Source organism: Periplaneta americana, chromosome 15, assembly GCF_040183065.1.
Source record: "Periplaneta americana isolate PAMFEO1 chromosome 15, P.americana_PAMFEO1_priV1, whole genome shotgun sequence".
Taxonomy (NCBI): domain Eukaryota; kingdom Metazoa; phylum Arthropoda; class Insecta; order Blattodea; family Blattidae; genus Periplaneta; species Periplaneta americana.
In genome coordinates this window covers 165,505,298-165,518,846 of record NC_091131.1, presented here as the reverse complement: position 1 = coordinate 165,518,846, position 13,549 = coordinate 165,505,298, and the positions used below count along the sequence as shown (strand labels likewise).

Genomic DNA, 13,549 nt, shown 5'->3' with positions numbered 1-13,549 from the left:
AATTATAATTAATGTTGTTAATATTCGATATTTTCTTTTCAAGCAATATAAAATATGCAATTGTAAGTTAAAAAGCAACATTATTATTGCATATAAAATGTGTCTTTACTGATCATTTGTAAGGAAATGGAAGACAAAGCTGGAGTGATAATGATGTGAAGGACGATATGAACAAAAGGTGAATGTAGAGTATCCAATGCCCACTGAACGAATATTTCACTTTTATCACTGCCAATGTTGTGCTACAATCGTATATGCAAGGTAGGCTATAACAAAAACCTAAACTAACCAAACCTAACCTGTCAGAGAAGCAACGAGTTATACTAAATATGTGTAAAATTGGCCTACGTCTCTATAGTGGGTGGGACATAAGTAACATTGATCGAAAAAAAGATGACTAAGTGATGAGGAGAAATATTCACTACCATGAGTAACAACTTACTTGCCGGTAACCACAATTTTTTGTTCACAGATACAACGTCCACATTAGGACCTACCCCATTTTATTAACTGTCTAATGTCTGTAAGTAATAAAATCTCCCTTCAATTTTTACAGCTGAACAAACATAGTCAATGAAACTCAGTTTGAGAAAATTTTTCCACTTACACAGTAGACCAGTGATCGCCAAAAGCTGTGTCGCGACACATGCCCATCTCCACTCAAGCGTAACCATGGCATCATACCCCCACCCTCTGTTTACAGCCATCACTAAGATATAAGTAAAGACATTTATCAGCAGCGGACGTACGCATGTAATGTTACAAGTGTGTAGGATAATATGTTTCGATGTCTTTTCCAAAACAGATAGTAAGTAAAAACTTAATTTTAAGGAGCATGGAAGGAAAAGTATTTATTTTGTGCAGATGGCAAAAATATGAGATACTTAATTTGTTGTAAAATTTTTAATGAAGTATAACAGAACAATGTACGTTATTATTTTTCTTGTTATGAAGACTACCACGCCCTTAGCTGTAACTTGAATAATAAACGAACGATAAAAAGTAATGGCTTCTATGTCTTAATCGGGGTAAAATACTTCGAAGTTTTTTTTTTGGACGTATGTAGTGTAATTTGTATATTTCATTAATAAATAAACAATAAAAATTATTGGCTTCTATGTTTTAATCGGTGTAAAATACTTCCACGTTTTTTTCTACGTATGAGTGTAATTTGAATATTTCATTAATAGATAAACAATAAAAAATATCGGCTTCTATGTCTTAATCAGAGTAAAATACTTCAACGTTTTTTTAAGTATGTAGTGTAATTTACAACTTCGTGACCAGCCTGGTACGTTTTTCTAATTTCAAATTATTGCTGATGTAAAGTACACGCTCTTTCTATGTCAAATAAGAAAATAAATTTATGTTATTTTATTAATAATACAAAAATAATTAATAGGAGAATAAAAAATTTAACATGGAAAGAAGTATGTATAGTTAATAAGTAGAAGAATATTATATTGCTTTTGTTTTTTGGTCACAGTCAGTCTCTGCACTGTTATTCACTGCATTACCTGAGGAGATGCCCACTCCACCCCTCTCCCTGCGATAGTGGTGTGCGGGTTGCATTTCTATTACATCACAATTTCGTGGTGTTGGGCAACCACTGCAGTAGACCTACTGTACGAACTTTTCATTAGAAAAGATGAAGATATGTAAAGAAGTATATTTCAGAATTTTAAAACTACAACACAAGGAACAAACTCGTATTTAAAGCTACAATTAATCTTAGTGGAATTCAAAATTATTGCAATAAATGCCGCCCAAGTTTCGTTCCAAAATAGTATGGTAAAGGGATGTCTATTTCTTTTTCATTAAAACATTTTGCATCAAGAACATTTCCTAAATGATGTCATTCGCATTGTCTTTCTTTGCCTTCTGATCCTTCCTCTTGTTTCATTGGAAGATAATTTAGACAAAATAACAGATAGTTTTGAACATGATGGCCAAGATCTTCTTGCTACATTGAGACAATACGAGTATATGCAGGAGAACGTCTAGCTAGAGGCAGAAGAGACCTATCTTCAAGATTTTCGCCTGCACTTTGGAATGTCTACGGCCAGGAGAGAAATAGAGTTCAGAGTACTAATACAGACGTGGACAAATTATTAGCAAAATTGAACATTTTTATTATATATTTTTACAAAATATGATTCTTCAATTTAGACTACAGTTGATATTTTTGTGTATTTGCAAATTATTAGCAAAATTGAAGATTAGTGTTGCATATTTTTCAAAATTTAACTCCTCAATTTGGACTACATTTGATATTTTTGCATATTTACAAATTATTAGCAAAACTGAAGATTTTTATTGTATATTTTTTACAAAATTCGATTCTTCAATTTGGACTGCAGCTGACATTTTGGATATTTCCAAATTATTAGCAAAACTGAAGATTTTTGTTTTATATTTTTACAAAATTTGACTCTTCAATGCAGTTGACATTTTTGCTAATTTACAAATTATTAGCAAAATTGAAGATTTTTATTATATATTTTTACAAAACTTGACTCCTCAATTTAAACTACAGTTGACATTTTTGCATATTTCTCTCTAATGTAATGATGGAAATATCCAAAATTGTCAACTGTAGTCTAAATTGAAAAGTCAAATTTTGTAAACAAAATATCATAAAAATCGTCAATTTTGTTAATAATTTGTCCACGTCTGTAAATTGTATGGAAGGGTGGCACTTCCATTTTAAAAAATCATTACAACACTTCATTCAAGTATTCGGATGTTTCGGAACACATTGAAAAAGATGATTCGGAAATACAAACAGTGATTCTATAGTTATCCTTGGAACATGTAAACATCAGATAACCTTGTTGAAAAGGTAGTCTACATCCTGAACCTACAGTAACTAGGACAAATTATGGGTAGATGTCAAACGTATCGTAAATATAACATTATCCTGTATTTGAGAATCATAAGTTACAAAATTAAATTGTATTCAGCAGAACCACAAGAAGAAAGAGAACATTAATAACTATAGGCAAATCTTTTGACAAAGAGAAGAATATACTTAACATGGGATAATAATAAAATTATTATTATTATTATTATTATTATTATTACTATTATTTTCTATGACCGTGATATTATATGGACGAAAAATCCTTGTGGACAAACAATATACATGGAATAAAAGGGAGTGGAGAAAGATATACTTAAAATGGAAAAAAGATTAGCGTAGACAAAAAGGTAATCGACGAAACTCATGTGGATGATAGATCTGGGACCCATGAATGTAAAAAAATTTTATTATCCAATTAATAATGACAATGATAGATAATGGTAGTGTCAGAAAATTGCCATTTCATTTATTCGTTAACTCTGTATTGTAGGATTGAGTAATGTTGTATAAAATAAGACTTCTTTTTCTCTACATTTTACTTTTCATTCGAATATGAAGAAGTTTAGAGTGGTAATATTGTTATTTTCAAAATAATAAGAGTAATGGATATGATTATTTACAGGAATATGTTATAGCCTAATTCACTTACGCATAAAGTAAAGGAATATTGTGTTGTAATGCATTATTTGCAGAAAGAATGGTTACATTATACGAGGTCTGTCTAAAAAGTATCCGACCTTTAGCCAGAAAAAATATTTCAAATACCTGACGGGGTTGGGACCCTAATCCCCTTCAAAGTAGGCCCCTTGTGCTTGCACACACTTAGCCCACCGATCCTTCCACTGCCGGAAACACCTCTGGAAGTCTTCTTTTGGAATGGTGTTCAGCTCCGTCGTCGCATTCCGCATTATCTCTTCTCTACTCTCAAAACGGGATCCTTTCAGTGGTGTCTTCAATTTTGGAAACAACCAGAAGTCGCAAGGAGCCAGGTCTGGAGAGTAGGGAGGTTGGTGAACGGTTGTAATTCCATGTTTGGCCAAGAAAGTGTGGATCAATTGGGATGAATGTGCGGGGGCGTTGTCGTGATGCAAGTGCCAGTTGTTCGCCGTCCACATGTCTGGTCTTTTGCGCCGAACTGCATCACGGAGTCGCCGGAGAACATCGTGATAGTACTCCTTTGTCACCATTTGTCCTTCCGGTGCGTATTCGTGATGCACAATTCCACGGACATCAAAGAAAACAGTCAGCATCACCTTGATTTTGCTTCGCACCTGCCGCGCTTTCTTCGGCCTTGGAGACTCGGGATGCTTCCATTGCGACGACTGTCTTTTTGTTCCTGGGTCGTACCCGTACACCCATGACTCATCTCCAGTTATCACGGTGTTCAGAAACCCAGGATCAGTGTTGGCGGTGTCCAGAAGGTCCTGTGCAACGTCACGACGGAGGTCCTTTTGTTCCGGGGACAACAACTTGGGCAAGAATTTCGCAGCCACTCGGTTCATGTTCAAATCATCACGCAAAATTGCATGTGCAGAATCTTTACTCACTCCAACCTCTTCGGCAATCTCCCGCACGGTCAAACAACGATCTGCCATCACCAAATTTCGCACCCTCTCAACAACAGCTGCACTCCGAGCAGTTTGGGGCCTGCCACAACGCTGCTCACTCTCCGCTGATGTGCGGCCATCTTTGAATCGGTTGAACCACTCCTTAATTTGTGTTACACCCATCGCATCTTCCCCAAACACCTGCTGAATCTTACGAATTGTTTGACTTTGAGAATCACCAAGCTTTTGACAAAATTTGATGCAGTATCTTTGCTCAATTCGTTCAGTCATCTTGCGAGAAAACTAAATCCGACAAACACCTAGAACAGCACCTTACTTGGCGACCACCAGCCAGTGACTGGCACAAGCGAATGCGGTGAAAAAATTCAAGCATGCGCATTACAGTTCCTCCTTCCACCATGCACAGTGGCGCCGCCTTAGAATCACAACTTTACGCGGGAAAAATTAAGGTCGGATACTTTTTAGACAGGCCTCGTATAAGCGATAGCAATAGATCAATTGATGAAAGAGGACAGAAAGAGGAAGGCTATGTCATCTTTGAGACGGGTTTGGGAGTTGGCTGCATCAACTACGAATTGTGAAGGAATCGCTGTGGCACGCAGTCAGGCTTCTTGGGCTCTGCGGGCTAGTGGTCTTGGTCTCAGTCAGCTAGAGTCCATTGCATCGGGCAGGGAGTTCAAAAGGATCGTGGGTAGGCTTACTGTTGGAGGACCATGGTCTGCCCAGCGCATAGGGATTATAAAGAATGGACACTTCGCGTCGGTGCCTTTGATGTAGCCGGACTGATTTCAATGACCTTCAAGCCAGCTAGAGTGTGAGATTCTGCTTTCTCCCTAGAGTTGGCGCTGACATCACACCAGCTAGCAGTCGACACAGCGGAAATATAACACACATAATTAATACATCTAGGTACATTATGTACTCAAATAAAATAAATCGGATCCATAAAATAATAAATGCGTCATGAACTGTAATGTCTAGACTCTAGACTTCCTTTATAATGAGAGTTGAGACGTTGACCCCAACAACAATTAAAATATTTGATAGCGCTGAAAATGGAAAAACAAAACTCTTACGAGAAGTAAAACCATATACCTATATTATATTATATACAAATATTAAACGAATTCGATACTTAATATTATAATGTATTATATTATTTTATAATATAATTTATGATATCTGAAATATAAAATATTATTATTACAACTAGTTTGTCACTGAGAAATAGGAAAAGCTGTTAACTTGAATTTATTTGGAGCAAAGCGTTACTGGATTATGCAATAAGGTAGGCAATGTTTGGATCCTGTGTCTCAACTCTATTCTCAATTATTATCTTAGCATATGCTCGATTACACTAACCTCTAGCGCTTGAAAGTGGAACTATACGCTGGCGCACAGAGAAACAAAACACAGGAAAATTCGCTCAGTGTCCATTCTTTATAATCCCTATTCGCTGGTCTGCCCATGCTCATCTCTAATGTCTACCATCACGACATGTAATATGCCATATTGAATTGTAATACTTTGTTAATGTACATAGCAATGAAACAGTTGTAGTTTTATTTGGTTTCCAATGACTTAAAATGCATTTCTGGTAGTTACATTGCCTTGTATGCCTATATAAGTTACTGTAGTTTTTAGTTTTTCAGGAAGACTGAATTTTCGTGACAGATTCGAAAAATGGAATCTTTATTCAAACATTAATTTTACAGGAAATGTAGGTAACAGGATAAGAATAAAACGAACTCTCGCGATCTCACTGTAGTTCAGCCTATAACATCAATTCGGATATTATTCACTACGTGGGGACATGCGGCGATAACTAAGTAAAAGGAGGCCGAGGTTTGTAAGAAGAATAGAGTGGGTTAAATTAGGGGATAGTGACAGGAGGCTGCTGACTGTGACAAATTTTGAGGGGTTAGCTAGGAGAAAGACGAGAACTGTGACCAGATTAGATAAGGGAATAGCTATGTGATATAGATTAGGCCTATACTGCATTGTCACTTTTCCTATTTTCACATTCTAGTATGTAAAACGAAAGTACATTTATATCCTGTAAATCCTCATATTTAAACATCATGCCATTAAACGAACTATGTTTTCTTTGGGGGGGAATTTTTGGATTTTTTATAGCACTCGCCACTGAAGGTTTTTTTGGGCGAAAAAAGTGTAAAAATGATCTAATTTTCAGAGGGAAGGTAGTCTGGAATGTGAAATTGTATACGTCACACTTGAAAACATATTAGAATATAGATAAAAAAAAATTGGAAAGAATCGATCGATGTAGATAACCTAAAAGTGATTTAGGCCCTAACGAGTTAAATAAAGAGGTAGAACACTTCAAAATACAATTCCACTTAACTTACATAAAAATCGAAATAATTTGAATTGTATTCTCATAGTTATGAAACAAAAGGTATGAATTCTTTAAGATTGTTTGAACCAAAATGCAACACTGTTACAGTATTTAATCATAATAGTAATTTAGGCCCAAGAACATATAACAAATTTATATTTAAATATCCTAATCTTGTCAATTCTAATAGTTCTAGTATTAAATTTAAAAAGTTATGTGTGAAATTGAAAAACTGTAAATTTAAATTTATATACTATAATTCCACAGTAGACATAAGACAAATTGTATTATATAATTATTAATTTCAATTCAGGAATCCGCCCCTGAGCACGAGTTCTACTCTTTCAGGGGCGAGGTAAAGTTTTTCTGTATATATTATATTTTATGTTACAATTATTAGCAAAATAATAAATAAATAAATAAATATGCAAAGCATACAAAGCCTAAACTAACGTAACCTAACCTGCCATAGATTCGTATATGCATGGCATACCAAAAACCTAAACTAACCCAACCTGTCACAGATTCGTATACACAAAGGTTACGAAAAGCATAAACTAAACTAAGCTAATCTAATCTAACCTGACCCGTCACGGATTCTCGCACAGGAGAACTTAGAAAAATTCAAGTTGTGTGTTTCAGTGTCTCGCGCTACAGAAAAGCAGATTTTTTTCACCCATAAACACCATAGACCTATGTTTAATACAGAAAACCCCCATATTTTCAATGTGTGAAAATGTTATCCTATGTCTACAAACAATTATGTCATAAACTGTACGCTAATACCTTCACCGTTTCAATTTCACTGCATGCACCAGTAAGTAGCAAGTCTTATACACCAAGCAGTTTGAGCATTTTGATACAAGGAGATTTGCAGCCATTCTATTCTTTCAATCAATATAAAATCACTCAACGTCCTTGAAATTGTTCCAAATAGATGATGAATTAATATTTTCAAGAACAGGTGGTGACATTAGCAAGGCTAGTAGGCTATGTGTCAAAGTTCCAGCTGTCACATGAATTGCAGGTTCAGTCACAAAAACATTCACTCCTAACATTTAATACAACCAAAAGCATAATTAAAAACGTTGTAATTTCACAAACATTGTAACACGTTCCACATTCCGCATATAGTTCCGTTCATCAACTAACTGGGGCAAATTTAGTATTACCGTTACCCACCTGCTATTTATTCCGCCAATCTAAAATAATATTCACACATCAAAAGGTGACCACATTTTTCAGTAATGCACCATAACATTATTCAGTTTTTCTCTCCTTTTTCGCTCTCTTTATTCACACATGGTTTTCAAAATTATATCCTCGATCATCAAACAAAACTTTCTCCAACATGCCAAACCTTCAAGACCTCGGGGTCAACAAATGAGCAGTAAGCTACCGTTAACAAGCACAATTTCCACAAACTATTTTGTACATGAGCTAGTGCAGAGACATCTAGTGAGAAATATTTTCAGTTCTCGAGGGAACAAATCATCAGATCACAGATCACACACAAGCGATATAAAAAGAGAATATCAACGAGTGGGAAAGATTAAATAGAGCGGCCATTGCACCGCCATATTCCAAGAAATTGAACGACCGTCCGCCATTAGTTTAAGAGCCCAAAACAAAGTGGCCATGGCGACAAGTAAGGTTGGAATCATCAAGCTGTTATTATTTCGTTTGCATAAATCAGTTAAACTGAAGTGGAAAAACCTAGTATTTCGCCAAATACATGCTAGTAACTTAATCTAAAATAAAGAATTTATGTACGCTAAATTTAAAACACTTGAACTATTCCTAGAAGGATTTTACTAGCAGCGCACTTTTTATGTCGCGTATAACCCTAGATCATATATTATGTAACAGATAGGTCGGCCTTATAGGCTTTGACGTTAACAACTTTTGTCAGGTTTACTATGCTGCCATCTAGTTGTTAAGTAAGGAGTCACGTCATAATTCCCATTTGAATTGCATTAGCGACTGTACTGCCATCTCGTGTTCGTTTACGGCGGACGGGTGGCGATCCTGGCGGTTGTTCTCTTCAAAGTGCTGCCGATTTTAACATAGCGATGAGTTATCTGTTACATAAATGATCTAGGGTATAACGTAAAACGCATTACTCAGTGCGCTGCGTACTGTGTTCTCCTAGAAACTTCGAAAAACGCAGCAGATGTCGCAGACTCTCAACAGCTGTGATTGTATGAAGAGTATGAACTGAACTTCAAAATGAGATATGCATTAAAACGGAAAAAAAAAAACTGTGTTCGTTATTGGTGTTACTTGACTTTGAGGATGTAGAAGGAGAAATCGATTACCTGGTTCATCATTATTGCATTAGGAAGTCCGTTAGAGAAGTATTTTTCTGTAGAGAAGAGGAAGGAGTTTTCAGAATAATGATCAAAAAACATCTACTAGACGATGAAGTGAAATTTAAAGCATATTTCAGATTCACCCGAGAACAGTTCTATTTCCTTGTGAACCTCATTCAAGATGATTTGTCTACAAAACCATGCAATAGAGTGAAAAGGTCTATCTCACCAGCCGAAAAACTTGCTCTTAACTCTGAGGTATGTATTAGGAATGGTGTACATACAGAATGATTCATTATTTCGCCTCTGCAGTACACACACAAATTATTTACACGTAATAATGAATCACCCTGTATATTGTATAGCTATAGCTTATATATTTTTTAATGAATTTTGCATTTTTCGTACAACTACATAGGCCAAGTTTATTTATTTATCTTATACATAACACATTTAAGTTCAAAATCCCCAAAAATGTCCACTCATATCTTCAGAACATTCTACATTTGAGTTTGTAAACATTGTATTGTTGTCACAAGTAGATGACTCTAAAGTTGTGCTGGGTGAGTCTTGTGACTGCAAGCCTACTGCTGACGGCTCACCAGTGCTGCAGTTCGAGTTGTAGGATGCATTTGAGCTTGGCCTGGAGTTCTCCGCATCAAATGTTGAAGCATTTCCCACACGTATAGACCTGTAACTGCGGAATTCCATTTCAGTCACAAGACTAAACATTGATTAAACATGGAACCAAATCTACACATCAGGAATCAAAATAACCAATGCTCTAACATTAAATACCTTACTCTATGCCGATGATCAAGTCATAATTTCCAATTCAGAGGATAATTTACAAAGAGGATTGTATACATTAAATGAAATATTAAAAGATTTTGGGATGGAAATTTCAGCACAAAAATCAAAAGTAATGGCATTTTTAGGACAAGACCCAGTGAGAAGTAAGATAATACACAATAACCAATGCCTCGAACAAGTGCAAAATTTCAATTATCTGGGTTGTGAAATATCTTATCAAAATGAAAAAGATGTGAACAAGAAAATTACCAAATTTACACAAATTCTAGGAATAATAAACAATACATTAAAAGCTAAATTAGTACAAAAATCTACAAGAATAAAAATATATAATACACTAGCATTACCCACCCTTCTATACGGAAGCGAGATTTGGACATTAAAGAAAAAAGACATGAACAGAATCAAGGCAACGGAAATGAAATTTTTCAGGAGAACAGCAGGATATACTCTTTTAGACCGAAAAAGGAATGAAGAAATTTTAGAACAATTAGAAGTAGAGTCAGTAGAAGAAAAAATCACCAGATACAAATTCAATTGGCTAGATCATGTAAGAAGAATGGAAAATTCAAGAATCCCAAAAATTATGATGCAATATAAACCTAGAGGACATCGTCGACCAGGAAGACCGTTAAGAAGACTGCTAGATGGGGCCGAAACAGGTCTACAGAGGCCTAATTCGTGAAGGATGATGATGATGATGATGACTAAACATTTTCATTTTTGCTTCAGTTCTGACTTCAGGATCAAATTTTTTCACAGTCGCAGCCATGGTTCTGAAGAAGAGATCAGTTTCGTCTTCTGCTTCAGGCTTCATAATTTTTTCGAAGTATTCTCTGGTCTGTAGTCGCTCTTGTTTTCTTTCATTAAATAAGTTCACAATGTTGTTCTTTCTGACTTTTTTGGTTTTTATCTCAGACGTCTGGCAAGTTGAACGTTCTGGTAAATTTTCTTTCTTTCTTTTTTCTTGATTTTCAGATTCATGTCCTGTGCTCGTAGCATACGAATCGTAAGTTAATGGATCATCCGTTGCTTCGGAAGCAAGACCACAAATCGTTTCTTCCAGGGTTTCATTACTGTTTCCGCTTTCAGTTTGCGTATTAGAAAAACTTTCTCGTTCATCTTCCACTGTATCAAGGAATCTTAGCCTATCCCACTATGATGCCCTTTTCTTCGTAGCAGCGGACCCTGTTCCTGTATTCTTTTCTTGTTTCCGCTGTCTCTTGTAATGGTCCCTAATACTTTTCCATCGCATTTTGCATTGTCCATCTAAAAGAAAAAAAAAAAACAAGTTATATGTACGAGGATTTTCACATAAAATATACGGTACATAAATTAATGCTTTTCCATTGGGAAGTTTCCTATTTAATTTTTTCTTTCCTTTCCAGATTTCTTGCAACTGGGGACTCATTTCATTCACTGGCATTTTCATACCGCATATATCCTTCTAGTATCTCCACATTCGTACCACAAGTACTTCAGGCGCTCAAAAGAAAACTGCTACCAAGATTTTTACCTAACCCTAATAAAATTGATTGGGAGACAAAGGCAGAAGAATCTGGGATCGCTGGGATTTTCCTAATGTTGTTGCAGCACACGATGGGAAGCATGTGAGATTTGTAGCACCTAACCAAACGGGGACTTTATTCTACAACTAAAAAGGCTACTTCTCAATAGTCCTTCTCGCTATGGTAGATGCTAACTATAAGTTTCTTGTCGTCGATGTCGGTTCCTACGGAAAGGAAGGGGATGCTGGGATTTTTAATAAATCTGAAATGGGTCAGCTGGTAAAAATGGGATCAATATTTCCACCACCACGAATTTTACCGCAATCAAACATTTTGTTGCCCCATGTTATGCTAGGTGATGAAGCCTTCAGATTAGATGAACATATCATGAAACCTTACTGCAGACGACAAATATTGGAAGATGAAGAGAAAATACATTTTAATTATCAATTGAGCAAAGCTAGAAGAGTTTCTGAAAACGCATTTGGCATTATGTGTTCTACGTTCAGAATTTTTTTCATGCCTATAAATGTCAAGCCTGAAACTGTAGATTTGATAGTTACAGTTGCTGCTGTCTGCACAATTTACTGAGGGATGACTATATTGCTAAACATCCATGTGATGGAGAGACACAAGACATAATTGATGAACTTCCAGCGGACAACGTGATTCCCTTAGCTGGGACTGGCGGTTTCGCAAAATCTGAAGGTTTCAAAGTCAGAAGCAGATTTACTGAATACTTCAACGGTAAATATTTAAAAAGTAAAGCCTCGAGTAAAAGAAACAAAAGAAAATGAACATGAATGAGTGCATTGTTTGTAAAAGTAATTTTAAACAATGGCAAATTTAATTTTCTCGTGTGTTTCATTATTTTGTTGTTCATTAATAATGTAATTATTCTAGTTCAAATTTAGATATAAGTTAGCTGTTGAAAGACTGGGTCGGTGATATGTAGTAAGATTGCATTCTAGAAATTTCAATTCAATGTACTTCAAAATGTAAGATATTTTCTAAAATTCTAACGACTATAACAATAACTTAAAAATAATACAGTCATTCAAAGAGCCGCAAATTACCAAATCTTTTTCTGATTATAATTACGTAAAATATATTGATGTGAATTTAAATTATAGGCTACTTCATTCATAAAATAAGTTACCTGACTTATTCACCATGTTTCCAATCTCCTTCCAAATTAAGTCCTTCTTTAAGGTATTCTTGAACTCTACTTCCATCATATTCCATAAAACAGGATGTCCAGCAACCATCTCAATCAGCTGTTCGTTTTCTGCGGCTGAGAATCGAACTGAAGGGGGCGCCATTGTTAAGGAAACAATAGAGAGAGAGAGAGAGAGAGAGAGAGAGAAAAACTCATCCGGCCTTAATTAAGGATGACCACGAGGATCCGGAAATGAATAGCAAACAAATACAATTAATTAAATATGAATAGTGTTATAAAAATAAAGTGTGATAATTAAGCACCATTGATTATCAATTGTAAAATAAAATCTTAGAAGATGACTAAATTATACTGATAAAAAAAAGATTTTATTTAAAATTAGCATATCCTTAATTAAGGCCTTCTGAGTGGTATAAATGAAATTGTATAATCTGCAGGGAATCTTTGAGAATTTGCGAGATAATTTTTTGAATCTCAAAAGATGATATTGATAATTGTTTTAAAAATTATACGTAAATTTTGGTAAAGAACTCCGAGCACCAAAAAATAAACCTGTCACTGACCAATTGAAGAGAGGGCTGTTATACTTGGCACTAAGGTAGGGAATACAAGGTTCATAAACGGCCCTCTTTTCCTGATCAACCTGATGAGCTTGGTTTAGATCTCTCTCCATGCGTATAGTTGGATCTATGATAATAGCCTTTTGTTGTTGCCTGTTTATTGCTATTATATCCGCTCTTCTGTGACAGTCGTCTTCAGAAATACAGTGGACCTCTTCATGAACTTCCCAACCCTTGTTCCGAAGAAGACAGGCGATAGCTCCACGGACTCTATGATGCCCGTTGTTACGCAATAACTCTCCTTTCCGACAAAAGCCCAACACGTGGCCAAGAGTTTCTGTCTCGTTGCAGCCTGGTTGACGGCAATGGGTCGTGCTGAAAGCTCT

The 13,549-nt window shown here is 35.6% G+C and overlaps 2 protein-coding genes and 1 pseudogene across 4 annotated transcripts in view; 1 reads left to right on the top strand and 2 right to left on the bottom strand.

The window, feature by feature from the left end:
- The window catches only part of PKD (serine/threonine-protein kinase D3), a 170,870-nt gene extending 162,639 nt beyond the window's left edge, over nucleotides 1–8,231 (bottom strand). For both annotated transcript variants that reach the window (XM_069848490.1, XM_069848491.1), the window contains exon 1: nucleotides 7,973–8,231. The gene's annotated coding sequence lies outside the window, so the exon portion shown is untranslated. The remainder of the gene's footprint in view (nucleotides 1–7,972) is intronic.
- Nucleotides 4,960–12,550, top strand: LOC138715756 (uncharacterized; annotated as a pseudogene).
- The window catches only part of LOC138715501 (nucleolar protein 12-like), a 309,079-nt gene continuing 305,047 nt past the window's right edge, over nucleotides 9,518–13,549 (bottom strand). Inside the window, exon 9 of one of the 2 annotated variants that reach the window (XM_069848480.1) lies at nucleotides 9,518–9,799. The gene's annotated coding sequence lies outside the window, so the exon portion shown is untranslated. The remainder of the gene's footprint in view (nucleotides 9,800–13,549) is intronic. The other variant, XM_069848481.1, reaches the window with a different exon arrangement.